Genomic DNA, 19,794 nt, shown 5'->3' with positions numbered 1-19,794 from the left:
CAAGCAGGACATTTAGTGTAAAATCTGCTCCATGTGAATATGAGAGTTGCAGGCTTTGGGGTGGTTTAGTTGTCATTCATCTAATTCTTTTACACCAATTCACTTTGTTATGAGGAAATCCAAGTTTGTCTTCTAAAAGCAAAACATTTAGGTCACGGGGGGAAAGCATAAATTGACAGCTATTGATAAGCAATAAACATTTCAGTAATACATGTTAAAATTAATGAATTTTGTATTTTAATGTGGTACTTCTCTGGTATTTGAGCTATTTTTTTCTATCTTTTGCAATTCAGCTGAAATATAATTCTAATTCACAAAACAGCACTTCATTCTCAACCCTCATCTCTACAAAAGCCTTTTTAGACCTTTTCAGTAAATCAAAAAGGGTCTAAAACTAAGATTGCTTTGCTGGCACAACATGAAGAATGCAGTATGAGTGAGAATCAGACCCTTACCTAAAATATACCAGAAAGGAAACCTGCCTGTTTTCCATGGTGACAGGATAATTTTTGCCTGTAATGACCTAATTATATGGATATTTACAGTTGAATCTAAGTTTCCAAGAAAGAAGTTCAAAGTGAAAATCAGCAAAGTCTAAATATTTTGATAATATTTTTTGTTTGTTTTGTTGGACAATTTGTCACAGAGGATATTATTTAGTCAAACTAACTTTATGTTGCCATCATAATGCCTTGGCACACCTGGCTGCACATAATGGAGTTACCATCTCCATTGTTTGTGCCAGAGCCAGAGGGCACAAGGGGGCTTTCATCTACCTCTGGTTTTGAAATTCTGAATGGATTTTGGATAACAAAGACCAAATTAAAAAAATCTCAAAAACTAAAACCAACAAAAACAGTGTCCAGATACTGATAAAAGGATTGGGGTGAGAAAGCTGAAATTCTGAATGGGTTTGGGATGGCAAAGACCAAATTTAAAAAATGCCAAAACCAAAACCCAAGAAAAACAGTGTCCAGATCCTGATAAAAGGATTGTAGTGAGAAAGCTGTCACCCAAAGGCTTTAAAAGGGTGATGTGAGCTCTGGAGAGAAGGATCTTGAAACCACAATGTTGAGCGGGAGCCCCGGTGTCTGGCGGGCAACCTGCCCCTCTTCTCTCAGGCCATTCCCAGTGTGGTTTGTGCAGGGTTGTGATGTGTGTCAGGAGGTTGGAAAAAGTCCAGTTTCTGCCTGGGGATGAGGAATTCCTTCTCTGGCTGCATCCATTCCAGCACAACGTGGGGCACTGAATGCATCCAGCACTGCACTGCTGCAGCACTGGTGCATCCCCCAGCCCAGGGGATGCTGCAGCACCCACCCGAGGCTGCTCTGTCCTTTGGGGCAGCCGGGTTCTCTGTGATCCCACACGGAGCTAAATCTGGAACAAGTCCTCCGGGATCAGCGGTGCTTCCCTCGCACAAAGCCTCTGTAGGAGAGGCAGATTATCCCAGACCAGATGTCACTTTCTGCAGCCGCTGCGGCGCCGGCACAGACTGGGTTTGACTGCCTGCACCTCCCAAGCTGTTCTTGGCTCTTGGCTTCACCTCAGCTTCAGCGTGAGGACCCAGGAGAGCCAGCTAGCATCTATTGTTTGTCTACCTTATTTTTTCAGGAGCTCAATTTTGTTGCTCCTAAACACAGGTTCTGGCACTTTAAAATATATTTTGCTAAAATAAAGCTTAGAATGGTCACTGTCAAATTTAGGATACATAGGGATCAAGAGTTTATACAGTCTTAGGGGTGAAATCTTTCATTTAATAAAAAACCTCTGGAACTGTTCCTCAAGCAACCACATGTCTAAAATATCCCAAAGTATTTCAAGGCTCATGATTAAATAATGATATCTGTCAGCACCAGAGCATGCAGAGCAGTCCCTTTTAATCTCTCAGACAAATATGATCATTGTTTTTCATCTCTCTTTTCATTCCTTGCTCTGGTGCTGACCACACATAAACTGTTTTCTCCTATTGAACAGAGCTTTCAACAGCACCAAACCACCCTGAAGTCCCAGGCTCCTCTCTGGCACATGTCTGCCTCTCCCAGAGGATGTGAGTAAACAAGCTTCATACTGTCCAAAGCTGCTATCTAGGCAATTCATCTTTTCTTCCACAATGAAGAAAAATTGTGCCTGGTTCTGATGACCATATGATTTCCAAAGCTGGTTGCATTTAACTCAGAGACAGGGTTTATTACTTGTGTTGGAGAGCAATTTACCCTCTTGATCATGCGCTGGAATCTCTGGGACTGGAGAAAAAAATGCTTTGTTTGAAAGCTTTGCGAGGAAACCAGGTCCATATTGGATGTTTAGCAGATCTGACATTTGATTTTCTTCATAGGTAATTGTATTGCTGCTGAGGGAGAAGATTTGGTTCCGTAAGGACTTCTGTACAGACCAGAATACATTCTCTTGTGCAGGAGCCCCTGAATTTGCACAGATAAAAGCTTCTTCCTAAAGTTTGTGCAGTCAGACCCTGTCGCACACATTATTGTGAAGAAAGTGAAAGAGAGAAGGTGATCCAAACATGACTAGATTTGGAGATTGCAAATCATCTGCACACCATTGGTCCCACTCTAATCTGCAGCACAGCATCAAGATCTCTGTTTTTTGGAGGCTTAGAAGAGCAAAGCACCTGTATATTCCAATGCACTCCTTTTGCTTTGGATTCAGGCACAGAAAGACATCAAAATAACACCAAGGATAGCAAGTGGCTAAAATAGACAGGATTTTTCATTGTGCAGATTCCTTAATGACACCACGCATATGCTTTCTCAAATACATGTTATAGCTATGACATGAAAAGCTCTCTTTGGAGCTATTTTGTGCAGGTGGACTAATTTGGGAAGAGAGAAATGGAGAAGACATCTGTGCTCCATTACATAGCTCGAGTTTAATTTTGAACAGAGAGAAATGGAGCAGAGGAGTGTGAGAAACGGGCTTCACTCTTTTAAATTTTTAGAAGTTTAATACGGGATAAAAGGGACAGTAACAGCTCTGGGTGATGGCCATAGCCAGAGGCACACCAGTTAACCATAACAACTCTTCTTATATACTTTTTTTCATTGCATTGGTCAAATACATATTTATAAAGATTATACATATTCAAACATTTTGTTGAACTCATTTACACGTTCCAGGAATTCTTTAGCTTGCTTTGACCCCTGATCCACCTTTTTAGAGTGCATGCAGTAATGTGGATTGTTTTCTTGAGAGTTGTGTGTCACTTCTTTACTACAGCCCCCTGTTCTGTGGTTTCAGCAGGTGACAGTTATTGATAGTCAAAGGGTCAATGGCAGGGGTCCTTATCACATCCATGGCCTAAATGTCATCTGACCATGCAGACAGTTTTAGCTATTTCCACAAGTACTTTAAATCAACATTAGCTACTTCACAAATATATCTGAGTTATTCTCATTGTTGTCAGTTACAAAAATAAAAGCATTAGTTATTATTTCACAACTACAGCTACTTCTGTAAAGGTTAACATTAAAATGCCTACCACATAGCTTCTATTTAAATATTTTGTGAAAGCCAAAACTATAATATATATTTATCACACTGTTTATAAATGAAAATATCATCCATAAATGATGTTTTGAGAATACAAGTTACACAGTGGCCAGGGCATTGGTCACAAAATCTGAAAATTATACTATATCAAAAGCAGTGAAAAGTGATTACAAAGTGTACTATATAAAAATCATTGTGATTAATAATAATTTGCAAAAGCCAATATATAATAGTGAAAGCCAACAATTTCATAGTTATTTTTAACAGGAGTGTGTTCTTCTCTATAGCTGGAGTTTATGGGAGAGAGGGAGACAGAAGTTTTTCCCTGAAAGTTCATACCTGTTTTGCCACCTGAGAGGGGCACCTTTTGCCCATGTTTCTCCAAGCCTTGCTATATTCTGATTATGCATAACCTTGTAAGAAAAGGAGCAGGAATATCTGACATTCTCCTCTGGCATATATTTCACAGCAGGAATTTAATGCCTTGCCATAATATTTTTCTATAACACAGCATGCAAGTCAAAATTCCCAGTACTTTCAATTACTGGACACCTGAGTGAGGAAACTGCTGCTGATGGGATTAGCAGTGGGGCAGGGTAAGTGGCACGCAGTGACCAGAGAGGACCTTGGAGCAGTTCCAGAGCTGGTTTCTGCACAGGAGCAGGGCTGTGCAGTGAGTGAGGGGTGGCCAGAGGCTTTCCCATCACACCAGAGTGAGCTGGGCACCTCTGGCTGCTGTTTGCAGCAGAGATGGAGCACTGGATGCTGCAGGAGTGTGAGCAGTTCCAGGAACTATTGCTGGTGGCAAGAGGAGTATTGTGAATTTCCTGAGGGCAGGGTTGGGTCCCTGATTCCCTGCATATTTCAAGCCAGATATTTCATCTTCAAGCTGCCACTGAAGGAGACAACCTATGTTGTCTCTTGTGCTTATAGATGCAGCAGCCTGAGATCTCATCTGATGTGATAATGTGCTGCTGGTTCTGGGAGCTGCAGCAGATTTCCACCCGTGACATCTCACCATGTAAATGTCAGGCTGCACCAGTCATGGCATTCCTTTGGAATGATTGTGCATGCCATGATATGGAACTATGAACAAGGGCCCAATTATCCCTTATGCAAGATAAATGGTGTGATTATAATGACCACAGACAACAAGAGGTATCAAAAGGCTGAGCACCAGACAGCTGATGCAGTCCAGGCTCTCTGCCTTCGTTTGGATGGGAGTGTGGTTTGTGCTTCCTCATTACAGGGCATGGTTTCAAACAGAGAGAAAAAAGAATCTTTTAGATAGGCTGATGCTTTAGTACTCTGGATTTAATAATGAGGACTGATAGTACAGGTGAATATACCCTGGAATAAGGAAAAGCAGCTCACCTGAGTTAGGAGGGACAGAAATATCTGACTGCCACCTCTAAAGCTGTGGAGCCCCAGCTATGGTTTGGGTATTTGGATTTGCCTTTCAGGCAAAAGTTGGGTGATAACTGGTGTAATGAGTTCCCAAGTGAGGGTGCTGAGATGTGGAGGGGAGGCAGAAAGCAGGAAAATTGCAACCCACTTGCTCCATATTTCTCAGGGTGTAATTACCAGAGGAGGTAAAAAGCTTCTACAGCCTTCAGTTCCTTATCTCCAATCAAAACACAATCCAAAGTCATTTTTATTGCAGTAAAAAAGAATCAAAACCAGTATCAGAGTGTTATAAGAAACAAAGGAAAAAAAAAGTGATGGATACCCACAGTCAATAACTGGCATCCAACAGATAATCTCACCTGCTACAGAATTTACAGTGGTCACCACCAAATAAAATTATGCAAGTACATGAGTAAACAATGCTTTTTGAAAATCAGTTGCACTGGGAGGGTGCACAGATCTAGATCTAGCAGCTGAGGGGCAGCAGAGCTGCCATGCACCAGCATTTTTTTCTAAAACTCCCTAGTGCCAAGGCGCTGCTGGCTGCCCTTAGGTAGCTGGATGCCTTAGGGCTTTCACTGTAATTACTGGTCTACAATCTGTGTTCAGGAAAGCTGTGATTCTAAGAAGTCTGTAAAGTTTTCTGATTCCTTAGTCCTGTGCTAGGCAGTAGCAGGTGGCTTGGGCTGTGCATTACATTTACAGGCATTCCCAGGCTGTTTTTCAAAGGTCCTTTTGCACCTCTTTCTTCCATTTGCCTGTTACAAAAATGAAAATTAACATGGCTTATCTGAGGTGGAACAACTCACTCTTGGTTCACCACAGAATAGCCTGAGCTCATAACCTCACAGTAGGAACAGTTATACCCCTGTATTTAGTAAGTGAGGCACTTCTTGTTAGTGCTCTGTGGGTAGAAATATCCTCTCAGATGCAAAATCTGAATTCCCTCACAACAAAATTCAGCAATCAAGAGTTTGACTAGCTCCTAGTGCTTCCAAAATGAATGGCATAATTAAATGATTTAAAGCCTGCTGTAATCAGGAGTGCACAGTCAATGAATATGCAAGCTGTTCTCATTGTTAGGGATGATGGAGAAACATCTTCTCTTTAGGTGGGTTATTATTTATTGTCTAAAGAGTCATCCAGAAGATGGTGCCACAGTTCTGCCTGTGAAATGAACGCCAGCCCAGGAGAGAGTCCTTGCACAGAAAATAATATTTCATTGAAATTTAAGAGCAAACTTATTTTCAGGGGCAGTTCAGAGCTCCAAACCTGACGTTAAGTCTGTGTTAAGTCTCTTATTGAAAACTAGGGCAATGTATCTTCATCACTTTTGCTCTGTGTCACTCCAGGCAAGGTCAGCCAGCACAGCAAGGAAGAGAAAACTCTTCCATCTCCCCATTGCCTTCTGCAAAAGGGAGAGATCTTTGGGTATTTGTTAAACTACTTGTTCTGGGTAGCAGCAAGACATCAAAAACGATAAATAAGATGAGGACAAAATAAGCCTTGTTCTGAATGCTTCACGAGGCTTCAGTGGCAGTAGGAAGTGCAGCATTAAATAGAGGCTGCAGTTGTTTCTGTTGGTTAAGGAAGGACAGTATTTCTGAGGCTCTGTGTCACTGAAGAAAATTATGAGGTCAAGCCTGTAGATTCTTGTAATGAGATTAAATAATCTGATTTCCATTTCACAAAGCTTTGCACCAACATAGAAGGAAAAAATGAAAACTGAGATTGGAACGAAGCAAAATCTCTGCTTCTACCTAAAGCAGGCATTTAATTTTTTCTTCCATTACAATTTTCTGTTGTCTGAGGTCTCTTCTCTGCAGCTCAACCAATTTGTCATCCGATTAGTCTGATGAAGCATAGAGAAGTCATTTGAACTGTAAATTTTCTGCAGGCAAAATAAAATGCAAACAAGAAGAGCTTCCTGTGCCTGCCAAAGTGATGATACTCAGAATACAAATAAGAAAAAGCCATGCTGACAGCATAAGCTATTTTTATATTCTGTCATTGGCTCCCGGGCATGGCAGTTTGAACAGGACCGCATCTGTATTCCCAAACCCAAATAAACCATGTAGTCTTAAGTGAAGTTCATGTCTTACAGAATAGCTCTTTAATCATAGTGAAAGGATCCATTGCAGGAAGGATGAATCATGATGTTGATTCACACTCAAGCTGTACGTTTACTGTTGGGATTAACCCGGACACAACAGCTCGAGAGAGGAGGGTTTCCTGCTGCTGACAGGAGACGTGCAGGAGGAGCCAGCAGGGACTTCTGTGCTGGCAGCAGGAGCTGATGACACTTCACAACCGTGGCTCAGTCCTGGATCTTTTAGAAGCCAAAGCCACGAGCTGGCTCTTTGTGGTGGCAGGGCACAGACACATGAGTGTGTTCAGGGTGTGGGTCCCCTGTCATCCTCCCATGGTGATGCCCCAACCTCCCCAGGGTGGCTGGATTTGTCATCTAAAGGTCACCTTAAAGGGCAAGCCCTCACAAGAGGACAGCCCCCACTTCCTCACTTGGAGGACAGGGGTGGGGAGAGATGCTCGGCTGGGGCTGTCCTTTCCCACAGCCTTAGCAGCTCTCAGCTTCACTCTCACGTGGCTCATCTCTGAAAAGCAGCTGTGGCCTCATTCCCTTCTATAAAACCTACAGCATTTAGAAAACACAAGCTCTTTCTCAGCACTCTTACACTGCTGAATTGTACAGACTTACGTCCATGTACTCATTACCTGCCAGGATGCACTTAACAGCTCTGGCTAATTGCAATAACATCTTGCTTTTATAATCTCTTTGACACTGCTGGACCTCAAAGTCTTTTGGGAGGTCAGTGGCATTAGCAACAGGCAAGATTTCCCACAGCAAGTGGAGCTGAAAGGAGCACTAATAGGACTGTAGCTAGCAAATGGACCGTGCAGTGACACAAAGGCCTTGATCCTACAAGTTCTTCCAAAATAATCCTCTGGAAGATATTAGTGGAGCAACGGGAGACTTTTATGATGCAAAGGAAGTGCTGCTTATGAATTTCTGGAAAGTAGTCTGACTTTCTCTAGATAAGCATCACAGGGGAAATTCTGCCAAGCCAGGGAGTGTTTTACTATCCATGCACTATTCATTCAACAAACTACAATATTAGTTAAGTAATTCTCTCCTGAATTAGAAAATTACTTTGATCTCTACAACAAATATCTCTGTAAAGCCAGGAACTTGCCTGGATTTACACAGACATTCCCATAGCACTTTGCACTTCAGGAAACCACTCTCTGCTTCAGCAGAGCTCGGGGCAGCTTCCCACTGGGGCTGAATTTGGCAGCCAATCATCCTGGATGAAACCCCCTGTTCAGTTACACCGGGGGTAATAACCAAGCCTGCCATCAAACTTAAATATAGTTCTTACCTTAATTGGGAATAGTGGCTGGAGGCTCTGCTTCTCCCCTTGCTGTCCCTGGCATTTGCTGGGCTCAGTGCTCAGCAGCTGCTTGGGCCATGTGGTTTTCTGGCACTGGCAGCTTGTTCCCTCAGTGATGGCACCCCGGGCCCGCTGCGAGGGATGATTGATGATTGATGATTGATTGGTGATTGATGATCTGATCGGAGCCACGGCTGCGTTCCCACCCACACCCACTGCCAGCCCCCTTCAGGAGGGAGAGCCGTGCTCTGCTTTGATGAGTGAGTACAGCAGAACACACAGCGGGGTGAATCCATCGGGATCTGCACAGCTTTGGACAGGCCTGGCTATGGCTTCATCCCCACTCTGATTCTGAGCAGCTGAGTGTGGTCAGGGATGGTCCCAAAAGCAGGAGGTCCCTGGCAAAATGCCTCTCACCCTGGATACTCAGGGTGGATATCAGTCTGTATAGAGAAGCCTTGACTGGAGAGGATGTAAAAAGGGGCAAGACATAAATCCTACATGAGTGACCCAAACCTGGGGCCTGTAACACCAGTGATCTCCCAGGCCCCAGAAACCTTCAAAAACAATCAAAAGTAGATAAACCCCATGCACCCTTTCTGAGAAAATGGGGCTTTTTGGTTTTATTTTAATTTTTATCAGCCATTTTGCTACAGGAAGAGGTGAGATTGGGAGTTAGGTGGCTCCTTTCTGGTGCTGGGGACTAGGAGGTGCTGCACTAGGAGACGTCAGTGTTGTGGTGACTTAGCATGCAAAGAAGGCTTGTGGGAGGGCTCTGAACTGTAAATCCACTTGCTGAAATCCACCTGACTCAGGCTTGAAAGAAAGGAAGGAAAAATACTACCCAGATTATTAGCATTGACTTTTGCCTTTTTCATTAGGACTTCTCCCTGCAGGAGAAAAAAATGAAGGCAGAGCTAATGTCATGGATAAAATTGCAGCCCAAACCTGATTTTCATGCTCTATTTATTACAGCAGATCAGAGGTTTTGTGTGAGATCCTTGGGAATGTAAAGAACAGTGAGTTTTTTAGACCAGAGCAGCAGTTGCATATTTCTCCTGCCTCAACACAAAACTCAGCTGTTTTCTCAACCTGAACTTGGTCCTCATCCAAAAACTGGCCTGGGGATCTGACCCCAAAATACCCCACACAAACCCAGTCAGCTGCAGCTGGCCTGGAGAGCAGCTGCTTTCCTTGCACTGGAGGAGGAGGAGGCATCACCCCAGGTGCTGCAGGAGGAATTATTTGGCGTTCAGGTGATGCTGGTGCCCGTGCCAGCCTCTCCAGCAGTGAGGACAGTGACAGCCAGCAGCCTGGATCACCTGGAAGCCCCTGGGTTGGCCTGGCATGCCATGAGCACCAGACACCTGCTAGAGCCACCAGCCAGCACAGGAGTGGGCACCTGGCAGAGCTGCTGGCTGCAGGCAGGCATTGTGGCAGTGCAGGAGGGTCTGCGAGCTCCAGCACCCTCTAAGCACCTTCCTTTTTGCCCAACTGCACTCAGAAATAGAGCCCTGCTTCCAGAGAAGTGCTTTCCCCAGTGCTGCTATTGTTTTTTGGCTGCTATTTCAGATGCGTGGTAATTCACTGGTGCAGCAGTTAGGAGCACAAATCCACTAATTTTCTCTTTCTGGGATCCATCTGGGTGCCTTGGGGGTGTTAGAAATCCTCTAACAGGAATTTAAACCAAAAAATCCCAGCTCCCAGTGAGAGGGCTGTGTTTCTAGCCCAAGCTTTGCCTTTCAGGGAAAATGGCCCCACTTATCAAGTTATCTGTGAGAATGACTAGGCCTCATGCCAGGAACGCTATCGGCTGCCTGCTGAATTACTCACTATTCAGTGACCTTTCAGCAGATTATTGGAATTATTTTGAATTTCAATGGAGGATGCTGGAGCCTCCTTGCTTTCAGGCCGGCTCTCTGCCCTCTATTAAATCTCCGAGCTGCCAGCACAAGCTACTGGGTCCAAGGCATTGGGAATGGTTCTAATGTGTGGCTCGTGTGATGGTTTTCCACGTGTGTGATCCATCAGAAAAGTTGTGCTCTGAATCCAAAAGCAGCAAGACTCTCATGATCAATGTTCATCAAAAGTGAGGTTTTGGTTTTCAGTAGCAGAGGTGCAGGGTGTTCTTGTGGGATACCTCATGCTGAGGTAGATGCAAAGGAGCTGATCTTTTCTTGAGGGGATCTGCATTCATTTGCACAGAAGAAGGAGGGTTTGGATTGATATTTCCTTGAATGAATATAACAGAAGGTGAGGAGGAGAGAAAATAATTAACAGATTCAATCACAGAATTGCTTTCAAGGCTCTCCAGAGGTACTAGAGAAAGAAAATACCTAAGTAGTGGGAAGATTTTGAGTGTCCTGATGGTAACAACAAATGGTCCCAGGATGGCAGAGTTTGAAACCTGGACCTTTAGTTGGAGTGGGGGCTGCTTTCCCAGCAGGACAGATCCCTTCTAACCATGCCAAGAAGCCATTATATTGTTGATGGATCAGCATGTAGAGGAGTGTGAGTTGTGGTTTGTGAGCTTTTCCAGTAAGAAACTTCCTCCTGTGCAAGTCTCAACAGCTTTCTTACTACTTTTGTCCCATGAAGATTTCTTGAGTGTATTGAAACTGAGCTGAGCTGCAGAGAATTGCTAACAGCAGTTTTCTGCTCTCCCCTACCTGCATAGGCAGTGTTAAAAAGCAGAATGTCAAGCATCTCAACTATTGATTGATGACAAGCCCCAGGATTCATACCCTGGACAATCCTTCAGTGCCAGTGACAGCATCATTTCATACCCATTTACTGCTGTGACAATGTTCAAGTGCTGAAATACACACTGGAGATTTCTAAGCCTGTACTTCATGTGATGGGAAATACATCTAATAATCCAAAATTCATTTTGCACTGAGCTTCTAATAGTGGGAAAACTGTGTTTGCAGTGTTGCACTTGTGTCCCTGCTTGGGCTGTGCTGGGGTGAGGGTCAGGGAATGGAGTGATTTACAGCCTTTATTGGCACTAAAATCAACCTTTCCCAAACCAGTTTAATTTGTAACCCACTTATGCAGGACGCAGGGTAGTTGTACACTCATTTGTGTGAGAAGAGACACATACTGTAACCATAGCTGCATTTCTAAGAATTACACTACATAATTGCATGCGTATTACACCTGCAGCCTCACAAACCTGGCAGCACGTTCAGCGAAGAGCAGCTGTTATAAAAGTCGGTACTTGGGAAAAAAACAATTAATACTTATATTAACTGAACTTATTATTGTAAAGCAAGTGAGTATTTCTTATGTTTGCCATTGAGCAAGTGAAACCATTTAAATCGGGGCTGTTACTAGTGGCCAGCAGCCTTTTCATTCGCCAAAGAGCATAACTCTGACTGTGACAGGGCAGTAGGAAAATACATAAATATTTATTGCTGAAGTACACGCAGTTGAGCGGTGTTTTCCTGCAATTTGCTCAGCTGCCACTTGATGGGGCCGAACGTCTCCTTTTGCGGCAGGAGCCGCTCGGGATGCGCAGGGAGCGCCGGGCAGCGGCCGGGGCAGGGTGGTGGTAAATAAGGATCATTGAAAACATCACCTGCTTTGTCATGTCATGCCTCCCCAAATCGCTCAGCGCTTCCCTAGCCTCCTCCTTGTGCTACTTCATGGCTGCACATAAAATTTCTCTCTAGATCCTTCTGGTTTGCCCAAGGAAAAAGTGGTACCCACCCTGCAGCTGACGGCAAAGGGCTGGTGTGGAGCATCTGGATCTTTTGGACAGGTCGAGTGGCCTCACAAAATGCATGGATCTGACTTCCCCAAAAAAGCCATAGGAAATTCTTTTCCTAACTTTACTTGCTGAGTATGTCCAAAACCATTCATGAAATCCTTCCCAGCAGAAGGGAAGTAATCTTCTCCCTTCCCTCAAAGCACCAGATGTAAAGCATCCAGTTTGGGTTCCAGCTCATTGAAAAGGGATGTGGAAAAATAATAAAGAAAATCTTGGAGAACTGCTAAGATGCCAAAGTCTGGGGTATACACTAAGGGGCAATGTACTGGAACACAATACCTTGTAGGTCTTTGCTGGGGTTGCTGCTAAAAGGAGCTGTTGTCTCCTGCTCCATTCTTGCAAACAGCTGTGGAGTTTCAGGATCAGCTGGGCTGACCACAGGCCTTGCATGTTCTGGAACTAATGCAAAGAAAGGTGTGTGTCAAGGTAAATAAGAGAATCCAAACTGAAGCCTTGTACAGCTATACCTGGTGCCCCAGGGAAGCCACACATTCAGAGAATGGGGCTGCAGAAATGGCACCAGGGCACTTGGAATTACCTCTGTCTGAGCTGGTGGCTGAGTCTGAGTCTCAAATGTACTCAAAAAAAAAAGCCAGTATTTCATTATATGTGCTCTAACCTGGAATGTCCTTGGCTGAACTGGCAAATATGTGAAGATCATATATGTTCATGAAGAACAAACATCTGAGGACATGAAGGAAAAAAATAAAGTAAACCAGTGTCTCTGCACAGGTTGGGGGTGTGGGCTTGCAGGCTATTGCAGTTCCATGCTCCAGAGTCACCAGGCTGTGCAGCATTCCTGGTCAGGCTCAGGGTGAGCTCTTCAAAATTCCCACTCACTAATTGGTATCACTTTTGGAGCACAATGCCCAACAGGGCCAGCGTTGCCATCATAATGCTCTGCTGTTGGTAAAGAAACTCCTGATATTGCACAAACATGGCATGCTGGCAGGCAAAGCAGTGGTGCTAAATTGCATCAACTCTGAGGATGAGTTTAAACACAGAGCTTTTTTTTATACACCAGAAGCATCTCTGCGGTAACTCAGAGATTGCAGCTCATTAGCAGCCCATGGGAGGAACAAGGCAGGATGGCAACAGCACCCCTGGGCCAAGGGACAGCAGCTTGGGAGGGAAGGGTTAATCTAAGGCTTTTTCCTCCCCTATTTGATCACAGCTACTGGCAGACCAGTGCTTCTAATTGCTTTCACCAAAGTTTATTACTTTGAGTTACTCCACAGTCAATTGTGACCTTTTCATGGGCAGATGGTGATAGAAAAAGGGGGAACAGTTCTAAACTAAATCATGGGAGATTTAGATTAGATGGTACAAGGAAATTTTTTACAGTGAATGTGATGAGGCTCTGGCAGAGGCTGCCCAGAGAAGCTGAGGAAGTCCCCCCTTGCCTGAATTGTTCAAGGCCAGGCTGGACAGGGCTTGGAGCAACTTGTCTAGTGGAAGGTGTCCCTACCCATGGCAGAGGGGTTGGAAAAAAAAGATCCTTAAGGTTCCTCCTAACCCAAACAACTCCATGATTATGTGAATCTCTGACTCCATATCTCTTTCAGACAAATACAGAGTTGATTTGCAATACTAGTGAAATGTGGCACGTTTAACAGATTTGTACATCCACAAGTTGCTTTGTGATGGTGTCCCCAGGAGATATTGTTATGATAGTTAAAACATGATTATGTGAAAACCAGATGATGATTTCTAAAAGTTAGTTAAACATGAGAAACCAGCTTCCTTTCAGCACAACAGCAGGCTAAAGAGACAGTAAAGGTGCTGTTCCTCAAACAGCAGTGCAGGCTTGAGCTTGCTCCATGTATTCACAGCCTTTGAAAACAGTGTAAAGTTATGAAGTTTAGCAAAAAAAGAAATCTTGAGGCATTTTCACCCAAACGAAAATCTGACCACTGGGGAATAAATATGGGACATAAATAAGTAGAATCAAAATGCCAGGTAATGCTTTTAATGAGCACTTCTGCTGTAAGTCAAGGGCATATTTTTTGGAATTGGCTTCTCTCCATCTATGTGTTGCTAACTGGCTGAGGGACATAAAGTATGTATGATGAAAATAGGAACCAAGGATGTAGCAGCAGAGTGTCTTGTAATCCTAACATGGATCTAATGGGGCACTGGTGAGCCCTGATCTCAAAGATGTACCGAGTGGGGATATTGTGGTGCTGGGGGTGTAAGAGAAAGGTTGATGAAAACTCAGCTGTTTTTGGCACTCAAAGCCAAGTCTGTGTACGGTGTTTTAGGGAAGGAGCTCGCCCAGAAGCCCCAGCTGTAAGTGGCACAGTGCCACTGGGACCTGCTTGGCTCAGAGCACAGCTCTCTGCCTCAGCAGGTGATGTGGGTGGTGACAAGCAGCATGTCACAGAGGGGCACAGCGTGGCATGTCACCTCCCTTGGCACAGCTCTGAGTGGTGCTGAGACCTGAAGGCTTTGCTGGCCACGGGACTGTGTGTCCAACAGAGTCCCTGGCAGTCTGGGGGGCAGGGGTGAGTGAGAGATTGGGATAAGTGGCCAAATAAGCAGTTGTACATTAAGTACAGGGAGCAATGCTTGGTTGATTTACTTCCTAGGGCAGTGAGATTGCTGCAGCTGAAGGGGCAGGGTGAGTGCCTCTTGCAGACACCTCAATTGCACCCCTAGGGATGGGACCCTGGCGAGCCTGCAGATGCCCATTGTGTGGCAGCTGGGACCACTCTGTTGTGCAGGTCCCTCTGTGCCTCCCTCCCTTCAGATGGTGGGGCTGGGAGGGGAAAGTCCCCGCAGAGGGATCAGCAGGACTGTGTGTTCACATCTGGATACAAGAGCCCTGCCTGGGGGCTTCCAAAAGCCAAAGCCCCTGCACGCTGGTGCTGGCTCTGCTCCTTCCTCCTCACACTCCTCTTCAGCGTGCAGGCAGCTGCCATTGGCTGGGTGCTGCCTCTGGGAAGAGCAGGGATGCAGGGAGTGGGGCTGGATGGTGCTGCCAGCAGGGCTGGAGAGGCTCTTATCAGTGCAGCACAGAAGCAGCCATACATATTCATTTCATCCCCAGTCATTTTGATTTTCTCCGGGCTTGAGAGAGCTAGCAGGGGACCCCACTTTGAAAGAAAGTCTTAATAATAATCTTTTTCCATTTCTTCTGCCTTTGCCTCAGAAACAAAGGATTATTTTGCATATTTTACAGGATTTTCTTGGTAGCATAACTGAGGCTGACATGGAAATTAAGACATTTTAAACAGTAGCTGGTTCTATGTTATTCCAGGTCTCTGACTGGCTCATAATGCTCTGAGGCAGCACATCCAAGACTGTAGGGGTCTGTGGAGGAAAGATTTTTATAAGAGCAAATCTCAGGCACATTCCATCAAGGGGAACTTGAGCTCTTTCAGAGTGTTTAATGAAAAAGGCTGTATCATCCCTATCCCTACCTCAATTAAATATGTAGAAACTATCAATTGTATAGAAACCTCTAAAATTTTTAGCATTCATCGAAGCTTCTATGAGCCTCCCTCTCTCTGCCAGTGCTGATGGCTTCCTTTAGTTTCCTGCAACATTCCTACTTCAAAATGTTCCTAAAAGGCCCAGTCTCCTCTGGGAGGCAAATATTAACCATTGCAGGGCCACCTTGTGTGGCTGATGCCAATGAGGGGGGTTGACAGCCTGACATTGGGCTCTTCTTTTGATGTGCTTATGCTAATTATCTGAATACAAAGTCCTGTATTTCCAGGCACATTCACCATCATATAAATGTTGGATATTTGTTAAGTACCCTGTCATGTACAGTACTGTCCCATTGATTTTGAGTATGTTCAAAAGCAGTTGAGCAAAAAGTAGCAGTGGGATATTTTAGAATTCTCTCTTCAAACACCATTCAAATATTTGCACATTGTCCAACTATTTGTAGTAACATTGTGCTGAGTTTAACAAGATGAAAGTTTTATGCACTAATGCATTGACAGCTTGCACAAATTTTCCTTCCCTCAACCTATGGCATGCAATGCTTTCAGCATTTGGAGAGTTTCATACAGGAATGTGTTTTACTTCTCACTATTTTAATGAACCATCACTAAAAAAGGCAAGACAACATAAGCTCGTATCTTCTCTAAGCATTTCTTGAGTGTGTTGCTTAATTAATAGTATCCTTACATAAAAAGCACCAGTGTGACCCATTTCTCTACCCTGTTTTTTTTTGTCCTTCCTTCTGCTCCTTCATCAGTCAGGAATCACCTCTTGACACCTGTCAGCATTTTGGAGTAGGCCCCTTTTGGTCTCTGAGAGTATAGTGCAGTGAAAGTCTACATGTGCTCAGAGAGAAAAGAGAAAGTCTTTTTTGCTTTGAAACCTGCCAAAATTTCCAAGAAAATTCTCTTGTCAAGGAGGGGTTCACATCTTATTTCAAAGAAGGCAGCTTGGTTTCAAGGCAGTGTTTGATGTGCCCTGGCTGAGTGACTGCAGGGTCCTTGACAGGGATGTGGGAATGGCTCTGCAGCAGAGCACTGCAGAGCTTTGCCCTGGACTTGTCTCCAGGAAAGCCAGGTCTGCCCTTCTGAGTTTTTTGGTAGGAGGTTGCTGCCTTCATGTTGCTGTCAAAGAGATTCTCGTGCCTGCTTTGCAAAAAACACAGGCTAAAATACCTTCTAAGAAAGTCCAGTTTTTACAGAGAAATCAGGAGCAGGGGACTTGTGAAGAGTTGACATGATTTCCTTCTTTGAAGCACAGTAATATTTAAATTAAAGGGAAAATTCTTTGTCCATTAGCAGACTGTATTGATTTTTAAAAATTATTTGTTAGTGGAAAGTAGAAAGAACCAGAAGTTGAGGAGAGGGTCTCTCTCTCACATCTGCAAACTAATTTTTTGTTTGTTTACCAGAATGCAAATGCAATAGAAAGGCTCAGAAAATCCAGATTTGGTTTTCTTATGCCTCACTCAAGAAATGCATTTACTCCATTTGGAGCACAATTCATTTGTGAGCTTTTAATTTGTTTTAATTTTGATGTATTTTTTGAGGTATGCAGGTGTTGAACAAGCCTGAGTGGGGAGTTTCACAGGAAAAGAGCTGTTATGCAATAACCCACATTCAGGCACATTTGGGCTCTTCAACACCACAGAGCAACCTATAATGTTACAGAAGCTCACATGTCAAGGGAAGGTCCAACATTAGCTTTGACCTGTGACTTCTCTGCTTCTTTGGATTTTCATGTCCCAAAACTCTCTGAATACTTGTCTCTTCACATGTTGTTGTTGCTCTCCTGAGTGGTTGGGAAGTTTTTTAACTTGTTCCTGTCTCTTTCTTGACAGATCTCAAGACCAGCATATTTTCATATAAAACATTACAGCACAAACAGAAGACAACTCAGAAATACCGAAATACCACCCCAAAAATCTGCAGGGATTTAGGAAGCAAATAGACAGACACAGCACTCCAATGATCCCCAGCCATATGAGCTGTGACATGTGAAAGACAACTGAGGGGAACTTGGGAAGAAGCATTAAAAATACTCCGAGAAATTACGAGGATGTCTGAGACGATAAGAGCTGCTTGGAAGGGTAATAAAAAGGAGATCTATTATAATGAAAGATGGGGGAGAGAAGCAGTTTGCCCATTGCTGCTGGCACTGCTGAGCCATGCAAGACGAGCGAGGCCTGACCCCAGCCCGTGTGATGCTCAGGCACCCGGCACCTTCACAGGCTGACGACCAGGGGTGTAGACCAGGGCAGGAGTTTGTGTAGCACAGCACCCGAGGGGACTTTCCAAACCCAAGGGGACTTTGGCACCTGTCACCAGTGTCTAGGAGAAACATCCCCCCCTAACTGGATGATTGCGCTTGACATGATGGAGGTGTGACAGCTTCGTGTGTGAAACAGCACCAGCCTGGCTGCGTCTCTGAAAGGCTGATACAATGGGTGCAGCTTGGAATGTATCTGAGAAGAAAAGGAGAAAAGAGAAAGGTGTTATTAAGTCACTTCAGTATTTTACACATAACAAATATCTTAGAAGGTTCCTGCATTTGAAACCTGAAAACACATTTTCAGGAAATGTTTTCAGAAGAAGGAGAGATTAAATACGACAGCAGGTGAAAAGCTCTTTTTCTAGCATTAATTTAGCAGTGTAGTACGCCTCTTGGAGTTCAGATGTGTTAAGATGTGCAGAAGAGGGATTTAGCTCATGAAAGCCGTGGGTTTGAGCAGGGAGCAGTTTCAGAGGGATGGCTGTGAAGCCGTGAGCAGCCTGGCATGGGCAGGACCCAGGCTGCGCCTCCCCTGTCCCCGCAGTGTCACACGCTGGGAGCTGCTGCCAGCGTCCTCCGCTCCTCCTCCCTGCCCTGCAGGATGCTCTGGAGCAGACAGCCCAGCTCTGCACAATTAACAGGGAGCCGGAGTGGGATGGGGGGCGTTTCTCATGGAAGAGGGCAGAAGGAAGCGCAGCTGTAAGGAACTGCGCCTCTCCCTCCCGGCTGCTCACACTCGGTGCCAGCCATCCTCCTCCCGCTTCCCGTGGCCGGCAGACAGATCTGGGTGACAGGAGCGGCGGAGACAGCCGCTGGCTGGGCTGGGGCTGCTTCTGGGAGGTGCCAGACGCTGCTGAAATCCCAAAACCAGAATGTACAGGCAGAAGTGGGAGCAAAGCAAGGGCGGGCAGGGGATGGTCTGGGGGAGCAAAGGCTTCTTGTATGAGGGTGCTGGTGACGGAGGGCTTTGCTGGCTTTTTCATGGTGGGTGCAGGTGCTGAGGTGAGGGGGAATGTCTGTGGTGGCAGGGAGTGGAACCTCCGTGTCCCAGAGGTGTCCAGGACATCCCTGCAGCAGGGGGACAATCAGCTGAGGTCATGATGCTCTTGTTTGCTTCCAAACACATTTTCCCATAGAAAGTTGATTCTTTCTCAACTTCCCGGGCTGGAGGATATTTGTTCCAGACAACATCAGGGAGTGGGAATACCCAAGGACTTCATGGGGTCACAAGTCTGTGTGTGGAGAGGTGTAGGTTCCATGAAGGTGCTTTATCCACTGCAGACATAACTGGGGCATGACCCCAGACTCCAGGTGCTGTGCTCCCCTCACCTGCCTGGGGAGCAGAGTCCTCAGGCTCCCACCCTCGTGAAGCAGAATTGGGCTAAGGGCTTTTTTCCTTGCATGAGCTGTTTCTAAAGCCTGGAATCCAGACTGTGATGTGATGATGCTGGAGCACTGTGCTGCTGAGGGAGCCACAAGCAGCACAGGGCACAGAAATGGGAACCTTCTGCATCATCCTAGAGGCACCCACAGGCTGTGATGGTGCTGGTGACTCCTGTCAGGCTGGTAAGCAGCCTTCATCAGATGTCCATGATGAATAAAGTGCTTTGTAAAAAGCAGTCCTAATTTATTTTGGTAGTTTTTTCTTATACCTCTCTGCTTTTTCCCCTCAAAGTGCATTTGATTTATGCTTCAAGTTCTTAAAATTTACAATGGTAGGATATCTGGTATTTATGAACAGGGAGTGCTGCTGATTTAGTCTTAAAAATTCACCATCAGTTTCATGACATTTTAAGAATTCTGCAGCTACATTAGGTGATTAAAATGTACAGGGCTCTTCTCAGACTTGCTCTGTGCTCTCTTTTCCCACAACCTGTGAAAGAGCCAAGACAATCTTCAGGGTCCATGAAAAGATTATGCAGCCTCTTCACAAGTTTGCAGGTGGAAATGAGCCCAATCCACCTGAAAGCCTGA

General features: G+C 44.9%; 1 long non-coding RNA gene across 2 annotated transcripts; it reads left to right on the top strand.

Annotated features, from left to right (window-relative positions):
* Nucleotides 1-745: 745 nt before the first annotated feature.
* On the top strand, nucleotides 746-17,599 carry LOC135307383 (uncharacterized). Of its 2 annotated transcripts, none has more exons than XR_010368096.1 (3): nucleotides 746-886; nucleotides 1,975-2,047; nucleotides 17,390-17,599. It is a non-coding gene; the product is annotated as an uncharacterized LOC135307383 (long non-coding RNA). The 2 variants fall into 2 exon arrangements; XR_010368095.1 differs by lacking the exon at nucleotides 17,390-17,599 and adding an exon at nucleotides 2,336-2,615.
* The last annotated feature ends 2,195 nt before the right edge of the window (nucleotides 17,600-19,794 follow it).

Source organism: Passer domesticus, chromosome 9 (genome assembly GCF_036417665.1).
Source record: "Passer domesticus isolate bPasDom1 chromosome 9, bPasDom1.hap1, whole genome shotgun sequence".
Classification (NCBI taxonomy): Eukaryota; Metazoa; Chordata; class Aves; order Passeriformes; family Passeridae; genus Passer; species Passer domesticus.
The sequence above is the reverse complement of the archived record's forward strand: the minus strand, read 5'-3'. Positions and strand labels throughout refer to the sequence as shown.